The 12571-nt window shown below is 37.7% G+C and overlaps 1 protein-coding gene across 6 annotated transcripts in view; it reads right to left on the minus strand.

The window, feature by feature from the left end:
* The window catches only part of SLC9A9 (solute carrier family 9 member A9), a 685705-nt gene that overhangs the window by 610914 nt on the left and 62220 nt on the right, over positions 1 to 12571 (minus strand). The window lies entirely within an intron of this gene.

Raw genomic sequence — 12571 nt, forward strand, 5'->3', positions numbered from 1 at the left:
ATCTATCTTTGTGAATGTTCTGTGTGAGCTTGATAATAATGTGTAATCTGCCATTGTTGGATACAGTAGCCTTTTGATGTCAATTGTATCCAATTGATTGGTGGTGCTATTGAGTTCAACTATGTACTTACTGATTTTCTGCCTGCTGGATCTGAACATTTTGAATAAATGGGTATTAAAGTCTTTGGATTCTTTTATTTCTTCCTTGCAGTTCTATCAGTTTTTGCCTCATGTATTTTGACACTCTGTTGTTAGGTGCATACACAATAATGATTGTTATGTCTTCTTGGATTATTAAATACTTTATACAATGCCGCTCCTTATCCCTGATAGCTTTCTTTACTCTGTGGTCTGCTCTATCTGAAATTAATATAGCAACTCTCATTTGGTATTATATAACTTATACAATATACTAATGTATATTGATTAGTATGGTGTATCTTTCTCCTCCCTTTACTTTTGATCTATATATGTCTTTTTTTTTAATTTTATTGAAGTATAGTTGATTTACAATGTTGTGTTGATTTCTGCTGTGCAGCAAAATGATCCAGTTATACATATATATTCTTTTTCATATTCTTTTCCATTATGGTTTATCACAGGATATTGAATCTAGTTCCCTGTGGTATACAATAGGACCTAGTTGTTTATCCATCCTGTATATAATAGTTTGTGTCTGCTAATCCCAAACTCCCAGTCCTTCCCTCCTCCACCCCTCTCTCCTTCCCCTTGGCAACCACAAGTCTGTTCTCTATGTCTCTGAGTCTGTTTCTGTTTCATAGATAAGTTCATTTGTGTCGTATTTTAGATTCTACATATAAGTGGTATCATATGGTATATGTCTTTCTCTTTCTCACTTAATTCATTTAGTATGATAATCACTAGGTCCATCCATGTTGCTGCAAATGGCACTATTTCATTTTTTTATAGCTGAGTTATATTCCATTGTGTGTGTATGTATGTATGTATGTGTATATATATATACACCACATCTTCTTTATCCATTCATCTGTTGATGGACGTTTAGGTTGTTTCCATGTCTTGGCTATTGTAAATAAGTGCTGCTATGAACACAGGGATTCATGTATCTTTTAGAATTATAGTTTTGTCTGGATACATGCCCAGGAGTGGGATTGCTGGATCATATGGCAACTCTATTTTTAGTTTTTGGAAGAATATATATGTCTTTATATTTAAAGTGGGTTTCTTGTAGATAACGTATAGTTGGGTCCTTTTTCTAAAATTTACTCTAGCAATCTCTGTCCTTTATTGGTGTATGTAGGCCATTAATGACTAAACTGATCATTGACATAGTTTGATTAATATCTACCATATTAGTTACACTTTTCTATTCACTGCCATTGTTCTTTGTTCCTATTTTTTTCTTCCACAATCTTTCTGCTTTTTGTAGTTTTACTGCAAAACTTAATATAATTCCTTTTTGAGCATATCAGTTGTACTTTTTTTTTCATTGTTATCCTACAACATATATTTACAATTAATCCAAATCCACTTTCAAATAACACTATAGCACTTAACAGGTACTGCAAGACCTTATAACAAAATATTCCTAATTTCTCCTTCCCATTTATTATATTATTGCTATAATTTATATTCATTTATACGTAAGAATTTATAAATGAATATGTTGTTGCTATTATTATTTTAAACAAACTGCTGTTAGATTAATTAAGAAGAAAAATAAAATTTTTATTTTACCTTCACCAATTCATTCTCCAATGGTCTTATTTTACATAGATCTGAGTTTCTGACCTATATAATTTTCCTTCCCTCTAAAGAACTTCTTTTAATATTTCATGCAAAGTAGGTCTACTGGTAACAAATTCCCTCAACTTCTGTTTGTATGAGAAAGTGTTTATTTCTCCTTCACTTGAAGCATAGTTTTGCAGTGTACAGAATTCTAGGTTGTTTCTTTTGTTTTTGTTTTTGTTTCTAGACTTTAAGTATTTCACTCCATTCTCTTCTTCCTTTCATGATTTCTGAGGAGGAGGTGGATGGGATTCTTTTTGCTCCTCTTAAGGTAAGGTGTTTTTTTGTCTGGCTTCTCTCAACATTTTTTCTTGTTCTTTCATTTTCTGAAGTTTGAATATGATATGTCTAAGAGTAGGTATTTTTGATATTCTGCTTGGTGTGCTCTATGCTTCTTGAATCTGTGGTTTGGTGTCTGACATTAATTTGGGGAAATTCTCAGTCACAATTGCTTCATATATTTTTTCTGTTCCTATCTCGTTTTCTACTCTTTCTAGTATTACCATTACACATATGTTACACTTTTTGTAGTTGTCTCACAGTTCTTGGCTATTCAGTTCTGGTTTTTCTTTTTTCTTTTTAATTTCACAACTGTTTATTATTTTAGTTTTTTATTGGAGTATAGTTGACTTACAGTATAATATTAGTTTCAGTTGTACAACTAGTGATTCAATATTTTTATACATTATGAAGTAATCACCATTATGAGTATAGTTACCATCTGTCACCATAAAAGTTATTACAGTACTATTCCCTGTGCTGTACATTACATTCTCATGACTTATTTATTTTATAACTACAAGTTTGTACTTCTTAATCCCTTTCACCTATTTTGGCCATTTATCTCCCCTCCCTCCCCTCTGACAACAACTAGCTTGTTCTCTTTATCTATGTTTCTATATTTTTGTGTGTTTGCTCATTTTTGTTTATTAGATTCCATATATAAGTGGAAATCATACAGTATTTGTCTTTCTCTGTGTGACTTATTTCACTTAGCATAATAACCTCTAGGTCCATCCATGTTATTGCAAATGGGAAGATTTCATTCTTTTTTATGCTGAGTAATATTTCATTGTAGATACATACACCATATCTTCTTTATCCATTCATCAATCTATGGATACTTAGGCTGTTTCCATGTCTTAACTTTTGTAAAGAATGCTGCAATGAACATAGGTGTGCATATATCTTTTCAAATTAGTGGGGTTTTTCCTTCATAAAAATACCCAGGAGTGGAATTGCTGGATTTTATGGTAGTTCTAATTTTAATATTTTTAGGAACCTCCATACTGTTTTCTATAGTGGCTATACCAATTTACATTCTCATCAACAGTGCAAGAGGGTTCCCTTTTCTCTATATCCTCACCAACACTTGTTATTTGTTATCTTTTTGATAATAGCCATTCTTACAGATGTGGTGATATCTCACTGCGGTTTTGATTTGCATTTTCCTGATGATTAGTAACGTTGAGCATCTTTTCATGTGTCTGTTGGCCATCTGTGTATCTTCTTTGGAAAGATGTCTATTCAGATTCTTTGCCCATTTTCTAATCAGCGTTTTTTGTTTTTGTTTTTGATGTTGAGTTGTATGAGTTCTTTGTATATTTTGTATATTAATCCCTTATCAGATATTGTTTGCAAATATCTTCTCCCATTCAGAAGGCTACCTTCTTGTTTTCTTGATAGTTTCCTTTGTTACGCAAAAGCTTTTTATTTTGATGTAGTCCCATATGTTAGTTTGCTTTTGTTTCCCTTGCCTTTGAAAACAGACCCAAAAAATATTGCTAAGACTGATGTCAAAGAGCATACTGCTTATGTTTTCTTCTAGAAGTCTTATGGTTTTAGGTCTTGCATTTAAATCTTTAATTGATTTTGAGTTTATTTTTGTATATAGTGTGAGAAAGTAGTCTGGTTTGATTCTTTTGCATGTAGTTTTCCCAGCACCATTTATTGAAGGGCTATTTCTTCCCTCATTGTATATTCTTGCTTCCTTTGTCATACATTAATTGATCATATAAGCGTGGGATTATTTCTGGCTCTCTATTCTGTTCCATTGATTTTTGTGTCTGTTTTTGTTCCAGTATCATTATGCTTTGATTACTATGACTTTGCAGTATAGTTTGAAATCAGGGAGTGTGATACCTCCAGCTTTGTTCTTTCTCAAGAATGCTCTGGCTATTCGGGGTCTTTTGTGGTTCCATACAAATTTTAGAATTATTTGTTCCAGTTGTGTGAAAGATGTTACAGGTATTTTAATAATTGCATTCAATCTGTAGATTACTTTTGGTAGTATGGACATTTTAACATTATTAGTTCTTCCAGTCCATGAGCATGGTATATTTTTCCATTTATTTGTGTCATCATCAGTTCCTTTCATCAGTACCTTACAGTTTTCAGGGTACAGGTCTTTCACCTCCTAGGTCGAATTTGTTCCTAGGTATTTTATTCTTTTTAATAAAATTGTAAATGGGATTATTTTCTTAATTTATTTTTCCAATAGCTTGTTATTAGTGTCTAGAAATGCAACAGATTTCTGTATATTAATTTTGTATCCTGCAACATTACTGAATTCATTTATTAGTTCTAACAGTTTTTTAGTGGAGTCTTTATGGTTTTCTATATATTATATCATGTCATCTACAAATAGTGACAGTTTTATTTCTTCTCTTCCAATCTGGATGCTCTTATTTCTTTTCCTTGTCTATTACTGTGGCTAGAACTTCCAATATTGCTCCTCCTGCCTCAGTGAGAGTGGACATTCTTGTCCTATTCCTGATCTTAGAGGAAAAGCTGTCAGCTTTTTGTCATTGAGTATGATGTTAGCTGTGGGTTTGTTGTATACAGCCTTTATTATGTTGAGATATGTTTCCTCTATACCAATGGATGTTGGACTTTGTCAAATGCTTTTTATGCATCTATGGAGATGATCATGTGATTTTTATCCTTCATTTTGTTAATGTGGTGAATCAGGTTGATTGATTAGTATATATTGAAACATCCTTGCATCCCTGGAATATATCCCACTTGATCATGGCATATGATCCTTTTAATGTACTATTGATTGGTTTGCTAATATCTTGAGGATTTTTGCATCTATGTTCATCAGGGACGTTGACCTATAATTTTTTTTGTAGTTTTTGTCTGGGTTTGGTATCAGGGTAATACTGGCCTCATAGAATGAGTTTGGAAGTGTTCCTTACCCTTGAATTTTTCAGAATATTTGAGAAGGATAGGTATCAACTCTTCTGTAAATGTTTGGTGGAATTCACCTGTGAAGTCATCTGTTCCTGTTTCCCCCACATGGAAGGCTAAGTCAGCTGATTTGGTTATTTCCCTTTCTCCAGGTAGATTATTGCTGACAAAATCCCAGCAGGTTTAGGCTCTGGTAAAATAATTTCTCCTGAAGGAAAGGTTTGTTAAGAACAGAATGCTCTGGTGTACTTGAAAATGGTTCATTTTCCTCTCCTCCTGCTGGAAGCATGAGGGGATTTGTCTCTAACATTCACTACGAGAACCTGGTAGAGCTCCTGGAGGTAAATCTCACAATACTGTGGGCCCTCTCTATGACTGGGTCTCCCTGGAGTTTTTAATTCTCAGACTTGCCCACACTAAGCCTCTAACAATTCATCAATTACAGTTTAGATTTTCCTACCCTGGCACAGGCTCTCATGGGTTGCTGATCTGGTTAGTTATGATTCTCCATATTGTCTGTCTCTCCAATTGTCATGGTTAATTTTATATGTCAGCTTGTCTGGCCATAGAGTACCTAAAGGATAAACATCATTTCTCAGTGTCTTTGAGGGTGTTTCTGAATGAGATAAGCATTCGAATCAGTGGGCTTAGTAAAGTAGATTGCCTTCCCCAACGTTGGTGGGCATCATCCAATCTAATGAGGGCCTGAATAGAATAAAAGGTAGAAGAAGGAGCAATTTTCCCCTTTTTTCTGCCTCATTATTTCACCTGGTACATCTCATTTCATCTCCTGCCCTCAGAGTGAGATTTATACCATTGGCTCCCCTGCTTCTTAGGCCCTCAGACTCAGACTGAATTACACTTCCAGCTTAGGTCTCCAGCTTTCAGGCAGCAGACTGTGGGACTCCTCATCCTCCATAATCACATGAGCCAATACATCTTAATAAATCAATCTCTCTAGATAGATAGATAGATAGACAGATAGATAGATAGATAGGTTCTTTTTCTCTGGAGAACCCTGACTAATACAGAAGTCGGTACTATGAAGTTGGAGTGCTGCTGTTGCAAATACCCCAAAATGTGGAAGCAGCTTTGGAACTGGGTAATGGGGAGAGGCTGAAAGAATTTTGAGGTAGAAGTTAGTTAAAGATTACATTTTTAATGGATCATTAAAGGTGATTCTGGTGAGAGCTCAAAAGAAAAGAATAGAGCTGTAGAGAAAGCTTCAGTCATCTTAGAGAATACCTAAGTAATCCTGAACAGAATATTGGTAGAAACACGGGTAAAGTCCATTCTGATGAGATCTCAGATGGAAATGAGGAACATGTTATTGGAAACTGGAGAAAAGGCAATCCTTGTTGTGAAGTGGCAAAGAACTTGACTGATTTGTATTCATGTCATAGTGTTTTGTAGAAGGTAAAACTTTTGAGCAATGAAATTTGATATTTTGCTGAGGAGATCTCTAAGCAAAATGTTGAAGGTTCTTTCTGGCTGCTTGTAGTAAGATGTGACAAGAGAGAAGTCTTTAGAACGTGGAATTGTTAAGCAAAAAAGAAACAGAACTTAAAGATCTAGAAAATTCTCAGCCTATCCATACGCAAAAATGAGAAAGCATGTTCTAAAGAGAACATTAACAGTACAGGAAAAGATAATCTGATAAGGAGATTAATGTGGATATGAACCATGGACCTAAATGGCCATCTCAGCAGAAGCCAGGCACTATTCTCCAAGACAGGAAAGAATGATATCCCGTCTTCCCAAAGTGATTCAGAGATCATCAGGCCTGCCACTTCCACCACAGTCCCAGAGTGAAAGGGCCCAGGTAGCAGAATGGTTTCAAAGGATGAGGCTGCCTCTCCAGTTCAGCTGGCTAGAATGCCCAGTACTTCAGTGACATGGCCCCAGTGCTTCAGTGATATGGCCCCAGCAGAGAGCTGCAGCAAGGGCAGGGCCACTGCAGAGAGCATGGCATTAACAGTGCCCCACTGACTCTTGGGGTGATGTTGCTATCCCAGTGGGATGAGAGGGCAGAACACTGAGCCAAAGAGGATTATTTTTGAGCCTCAAAGTTTAATGTTATTTGCCCTGTTTGGTTTTGGACTTACTTTGAACCCATTAGCCCCTTTTTCTTTCTTATTTCTCCCTTTTGGAATTGGAAATGTCTATCCTATGTCTGCCTCACCACTGTTTTTTGGAAGCACACAACTTGCTTGGTTTGACAGGTGCAAACCGATAGAGGAATTTGCCTCAGGATAAATCTTACCTTCAGTCTCACCCATATCTGATTTAGATGGTATTTAGATAAGACTTTGGACTCACACTTTAGAGTTGATGCTGGAACAAGTTAAGACATTTGGGGTTGTTGGGATGAAATAAACGTACTTTGCATGCAAGAAGGACATGAGTTTTGGGAGGTCAGGGATGGAAAGTTACAGACTGAATATTTGTGTTCCCTCAAAGCTCATATGTTGAATCCTAACCCTCAATATGACAGTATTTGAAGGTGGGGGCTTTGAGAGGTGATCAGGCTCATGAATGGGATTAGCGCCTTTACAAAAGAGAACTCAGAGAGCTCTCTTGCCCTTTCTTACTATGTGTGAACATAGCAAGAAGAAAGCCATCTATGAACCAGGTAGCAGACTCTCACCAAACGGTAAATCTGCTGGTGCCATGATCTTGGTCTTCCTCCAAAATTGTTAGAAATAAATGTTTGGTTGTTTAAGCCACACAGTTTATGATATTTTTTTATAGCAGCCAAAACTGACTAAGACACTGATCCGGGGGGCAGTGGATTACTCTATAACCTCACTGCTCTGATAGACTGAGTTGTTGATTTGTTCAAGTTTTTACTTATTGTTAGAACAGAGTGATAACTTCTATGATCCTTACATGCCAGGCTGGATACCAGAAGTCCCTGATGAAATTATTTTTTGGAAACACATTTTTGATTAAGGCTGAGAAGCAAGATTCAAGGCTATATTACCAGGCTAGTACCAGACTAGTAGCATCCAGAATACTAGGTATTTATTCAACATGTATTTATTTAGTCCCCACTATGTTGTGTATTAAGGGCTCTACAACTGTACTAGTTACTGGGAATGTAACAGGAGCCAGATATAATCACTATTCTCAAGGAGTTAGAGGGAGGCAAGACAGAAAAATATATGTAATCACATATTGAAAAAGAAAAAGTTGTTCCAAGCCTGATCTGAGAAAGAACATATTTTGAGTTATGTAATTCATGATGTCCTTTTGGGAGAAAGTATTACTTCTGATTAATTTTTAAATAATATCCTTACAAATTTTAATAGATAAAAAGTTGTTCTGGGGAATCAAGTAACCCATCATCCTGATGACTGTCAGTCAAAAGTTTGATAAACTTTTACCAAATATTCTTTTCTTTTTGATCTGATTCAACAATAACTACCTAATCATTCTTTTGACTATAAAATTCCTTACCAAGAAAGAATCTTTAACCAGCATACACACTCATAGGCTTTTTCCTTGCAGCAAAGTTGTAATGAAACTTTGACACATACTCATAACTAAATTGGCTGAAAAGCAGCACCAGGTGCCCATCAACAGATAACTGGATTAAGAAGATGTGGTGTATATGCACAACGAAATATTACTCAGCCATAAAAAGAGTGAAATACTGCCTTTTGCAGCAATATGGATGGACCTGGAGAACATTATGCTTAGTGAAATAAGTCGGACAGAGAAAGACAAATACTGTATGATATCACTTATATGTGTCTAAAAAATAATACAAATGGATATATATGCAAAACAGAAACAGACTCACAGATATAGAAAACAAACTTGTGGTTTGTTTTCTATAAAAGAGATAGAGGCAAAGATCCAAACTACTATGTATAAAATAGATAAGCAACAAGAATATACTATATAGCACAGGGAATTAGAATCATTATCTTGTAATAACTATAATGGAGTATAATCTGCAAAAATACTGAATCACTATGCTGTACACCTGAAACTAACACAATATTGTAAATCAACTATACTTCAGTTAAAAAAAAAAAAAAAGAAAATTACTAAGAGTTGTAATAGAAGTTAGCACACAGATATGGGGAGCATTTGAATTTTGGGTGTAAGAGTGGGTGGGCATGGGGGTGGGGAAAATTCCTCCAGAAGTGACATCTACAGAGTGAATAGAACAAAAGGCGTTGGGGAGATGAGAGGAGTCTAAGAGTAGCAAAGAAAAGAGACCTAGAAGAGGAAAAGCACTACCTCTATAGCAGGGCTGTGGCTGCCTTGTCTACGTCCCTTGGCTTGAAAATTTCCTTGTTCTCAGGGCACTTTCACCTGCCTATATCTGCATCTCCACCTGAGAGTCTTCCTCCAGGGCAGCAGAAGGCCATTCTTCCCTCTCTTGGGAAATGCTGGTAAAAAGCTTGAGAGGACTAATACCCCCTAGAGCAGCCCTCAACCAATGACAGAGTGGTGCAGTTAATATGAAAACACCCCAGTTCCTTCTTCCCTCAGGTGGGATAATTCTAAGTGTGTTTTATGTTTCTCAGGATTTCCCCAGGGATGTAGCTCCAATCCCCCACTGTGGGCACTGGCTTCCTTTTCCTGTGTCATCTCCCCACTCCTTACCAGTGTTTTCTCTGCTTCTCAGATAAAGTGCTTTCCCTCCAGTCCTTGTCACAGGGTCTGCTCTGGGGAATCCAGACTAAGCAGCCTTATTGGGTGAGGTGCAAGCAGCTGAGCAACAGAGAAAACTTGTAATATCCAAAGAAGTTAAAGCAAGGTTAGGCCAGAGTATGCAGGGCACTAAGCTGCCAAATTTAGCATATAAAAATACAGAATGCTCAGGTAAGCTTTCACTTCAGATAAATAACAAGTAACATTGTAGCATAAGTATGTTCCAAGTATTGAAAAAACTATTCTTTGTTTATCTGAAATTTAAATTTAACTGGGCATCCCGTATTTTATCTGGCATTGCTACATGATCTAGAAAGGATTTGGAGCTTTATCTATAGGACACTTTGATTGCAGCGTGAAGCATGGATTTGAGAAAGGCTGGGGAGACGAGTGAGGAGGCCTGGGCCTGGGGCTGTCAGGGAGATGGGAAAAATAGACAGAAAGCATAAGGGCATTTAGAAAGCTACCTGCACATCTCAGACTAGCTGCCAGGGCAACAGAACTATCTCACTGGATACAATGGGAAAAGACTTCCAAAAACAAGTTCAAGATGTCCTGAAAATACCCTCAGGCTGTTTACAGAAAGACATCAAAGTAGCAGTACAGGGCCTCCTTTCCCCGCCTCCCCCATGTGCTTATGCCCATGGAGTGAAACACTCTTCCTCAGGCCCAAACACCTAGCCCTCGAATTCAGGCTGCAGGGGCCCTTTGGGCCTGACCACTCCCCCTAAGCTGTTCTGAAGACCTGCATTAGAATGGACTCAGCTCAGCCCTGTCCCCAGACAAGCCTCTGACCAGAGCTTCCGGGAATTACCAGCTCTGCATGGCAAAGGGCACTAAGGAAAAGCAAATTCTCTTGTTGGTCATTTTCCCTTTGTTGTTGTTGCTTTTCCTTGAGATGGACCTTGCCCTATTTGATAACCCCAGCCGTTATGCCCACATTTCTCAGTGATGTCACAGAAAATTCATCCTCATTATGGAGATGAATGGAAACCGTATTTGGAATCACGCAGCCTTCTCTTTGTGAAGAGCTCTTCGGTTTCATTTCAACTTTCATGAAGGAAATTCTATTCCTGGGGGAATCTACTTCAAAAACAATATGTTAAAAGAGAAAGAAGAAAAATGAAACCTATTATCCCAATGGTAGATTCTTTCTTCTGTTTCATTCTGTTTCTTCAATTTGTAAACTGCACACCAAAGACCATTAGGGAACATAATTTGAATTGCTTTACTCCAAAGTTAAAGTGTCGAAAGATTAAGAAAAACAAAAAACTGCACCAAAATGAAAACAGGCTTTCCTTCATTTTCTAACACCTGAATTTGACTGTAACTTTCATTTCTGAAATTGTATAGCGTTTTTCTTCAAACTAAATTATAAATACTTGTGTCAGACACTAGAAAGGCACATACATGAGTGGTTATTTAATGGTAAACTTTTTTTTTTTTGGCTGCGTTGGGTCTTTGTTGCGGTGTGCCAGCTTTCTCTAGTTGCGGCGAGCAGGGGCTACTCTTCATTGTGGTGCATGGGTTTCTCATTGCGGTGGCTTCTTTTGTTGCAGAGTACGGGCTCTAGGCACAAGGGCTTCAGTAGTTGTGGCTCACAGGCTCTAGAGTGCAGGCTCAGTAGTTATGGCGCACAGGCTTAGTTGCTTTGCGGCATGTGGGATCTTCCCAGACTAGGGCTCGAACCCGTGTCCCCTGCATTGGCAGGCAGCTTCTTAACCACTGCACCACCAGGGAAGCCCATGAGTGGGTATTTAGAAGTCATGTGTTTTCTACCCACATTCACATATACACACAGGCACCATAGTATGAGTGATTTGAATTAGCAGAGTTGTTAATCACACATTCAGGCACCCCACAGTAGTCAAGCTGCCATCCCAGGGTCTCTGGAGTGCCAAGGATCATTTTCGTTATTTACATATACTATATGTTTAATTCTCATAATAACTTCATAGGGTGGTTATGCCTTTCTCCACTTTATAACTGTAGAAACTGAGACTTAGAAAGATTGAATAACTTTTCCAAGGTCACACAGTCAATAAGTGACAGTTATGGGCTGAATTGCATCCCCTCCAAAGCTTATATATGTTGAAGTCCTAACCTCTAATACATCAGAATGTAACTGTATTAGGATATATGATCTTTAAAGAAGTAATTAAGTGAAAATTAAATCATTAGGGTGGATGTTAATCCAATATGACTGCTGTCTTTATAAGAGAAAGATACCAGGGATGGGGGCCCACAGAGGAAAGACACTGTGAGAAGACAGCCATCTGCAAGCCAAGGAGAAAGGCCTCAGGAAAAACCAACCCTGCCAACTCCTTATCTTGAATTTCTAGCCTCCAAAATTTTGAGAAAATAAATTTCTATTGTTTAAGCTATCCAGTCTGTGGTACTTTGCTATGGCAGCCCCCGAAAACTAACTACAGTGACTAACCCACAGTTTTCACCTGGCCTGAAATCTTTTTTCACCAGGGAATCAGGCCTAGGAGGAAATGGGGTTAAGGGAGAATTGACTTTACTTAATATCCAACATCCCAAGGCAAACTGGGGATTAGCTCAGGCTAACTAAGTTATCCAAGATGATCCAACGTGGTAGCTATGGTGGTGATGTTATGATGGTGGGTATTCTAGGGAGGAAGGACATCGCAGCAGAAGTTCCGAGGCAACTCAGCTCAAACCCAGAAGAGCAGGCAGTAGCACTGTCCTTCCAGATAATCAGTTTATTGAGTAAGATCCCAGCCCATGACCTGATTCTCAGAAGCAGAATCCAATCCCCCTCATGTAACCCAGCACAAGGGACTGGCAAAAGTGTAATGTGTGGTCCACATTCTCTTCCAAGGCACCTCCTCTCCCACCGGTATCCCAGGTATTACCCTAGAGCCTTGACGGCTGAAGGATGAGGCCTCTCTCCTGGTCCAGCACAGATTAGCTGGGG

The sequence above is a fragment of the Eschrichtius robustus genome, chromosome 6, assembly GCF_028021215.1.
Source record: "Eschrichtius robustus isolate mEscRob2 chromosome 6, mEscRob2.pri, whole genome shotgun sequence".
Taxonomy (NCBI): Eukaryota; Metazoa; Chordata; class Mammalia; order Artiodactyla; family Eschrichtiidae; genus Eschrichtius; species Eschrichtius robustus.